The sequence below is a fragment of the Etheostoma spectabile genome, chromosome 2 (assembly GCF_008692095.1).
Source record: "Etheostoma spectabile isolate EspeVRDwgs_2016 chromosome 2, UIUC_Espe_1.0, whole genome shotgun sequence".
In the NCBI taxonomy this organism is placed as follows: domain Eukaryota; kingdom Metazoa; phylum Chordata; class Actinopteri; order Perciformes; family Percidae; genus Etheostoma; species Etheostoma spectabile.
In genome coordinates this window covers 27,786,563-27,788,408 of record NC_045734.1, presented here as the reverse complement: position 1 = coordinate 27,788,408, position 1,846 = coordinate 27,786,563, and positions in this window count along the sequence as shown.

The following is a 1,846-nucleotide window of genomic DNA, read 5'->3' as shown; positions in this document are numbered from 1 at the left end:
ACACACACACACACACACACACACACAAGACCAGGCTTAGCTTGCAGTTCTATTGTTGACAGTTCTATCAGCTTACAGTTATTATTGTTATGTTTATGTCTTACAGCACACTGCAATATTTCACCGAAATAATAATATTATTATTAAAATAAAGAAAGGAATACCACGGTAACATCCAACATCCAGCTTCCCTGGCAATAAGACCGAAACAATAACATTTAAAGAAATAACTATGAACCATAATAAGATCTGGTGAATAAATGGTGATTAAAACAGCGGTTATTAGGATAAAAATGCCACTTATAGCTTCCCTGCTGCAGCCCCACAGGCAGAAAGAACATGAAAAGATGCTTCCCATTGAAATGCATTAGTTCAAAAAAACATGCTGAACATTGCAGAAACCCGCCCCCCCGAGATCAACGTGTCCGTGTACACGGATCAATAGATTAAATCACGTGACCGTTTCAGGAACTGCCGTGAGACTGGGTGGTGCTGTCAGCATTACTCAAATCGATAACTGAAGAAGATAAAATTCAAAGTCTAACTGGAGTTGAAATACATATTTGCAAAGAAATCAGTGTTGGCTATATATCAATGGTGTTTTGTGTGGTGTGGTCAAATTTACATTTACCCAAGAAGACTTGCTGACATGGAGAACACACACGAAATTACGCCTAAAATGTTTTCATCCTGTCTTAAAAAAAATTGTACATATATCAAATTGTTCACAGTATCTAACATATTGTTGGCTATAGTTATAGTCTCTATTTCCCTACACAAAAGGTAACAATTAAAATGTCAGTTTGACATTAATCAACCAAGTTGAGCACAGATGGAAGAGAGTAAGGTTTACCACAACACAAAGACGTGTGTGTGTGTGTGTGTGTGTCGGCTTGTATGTGCCTCTGCTTTAACAAGTGAATGACAGCTGTCACTCAGCTGCCTCCTACAGTAAGCCGTCTAACCACAACGATTAAATTCCACGGGACGTCCATGCCTCATCAATAGTCCGGGTCCGACCTCTGCTTTCTGCTTGCTGCGCTGAGGGCTGAACGTCGCCTTACTGCCTGCTTGAACAGTCTGAAAAAACAGGGTGTATTTTTGTCTCGGGTCCAACTGAGGACATGCGTTTGAAAGCTCCAATTTTGTTTATTTTCATTGATAGATGCCGAGAGGCTGGTGTCTTTCAAAGTCTAGAAATGAGGTGAGAGCGCGCTCACAGCCTCTGTGCAAGTCAATATCTTGACTTTAAAGCGATTGACAAGTTGTTTTTGTGAACAAATCCCTCAGTTTTGGCATGTAATCCTGTCTGTGTTGCACTCCGTCCCTCATCTAGTCTCTTCCCCTGTCAGACAGAGCTGGTGCCTGATTTCATTTGGCTGCCACAAAAAAGGCAAAGCGAGAGACGCCGAGGGGGGGTTGGGGGCGGCAATACAGATCTGATGTTCTTTTTTTTCTCAGCTGTCTCCCTCTCTTTCTTGTTGATTGTTTGTCTTCCACTATAATTTTTTTTTAATCTGCCTAACCCGAGTTTTCTCTCCCCTACCATCTTCCTCTCCATGGTTGGTTCTTAGATCCAAACGAAGGAAGATGTAATTGTCATTACTCTGGCCTGTTTCCCCTCCACCCTTGCTTCACTCTCTTCTGACAGGCTTTTAAATTGTTTCCCAGACAGCCTTTCACCTTGATCGGGACACTAAATCCACCAATTAAACCACCGAAATTGGCACTGTGGGCGCAGCTAGAGGGTGGGAGGGGAACAGCAGTAACAGCAAAGGTGATATATGGTACACCGCTGTATACCACGTTTGAGAGAGAGCGAGAGTGTGTGTGTGTGTGTGTGTGT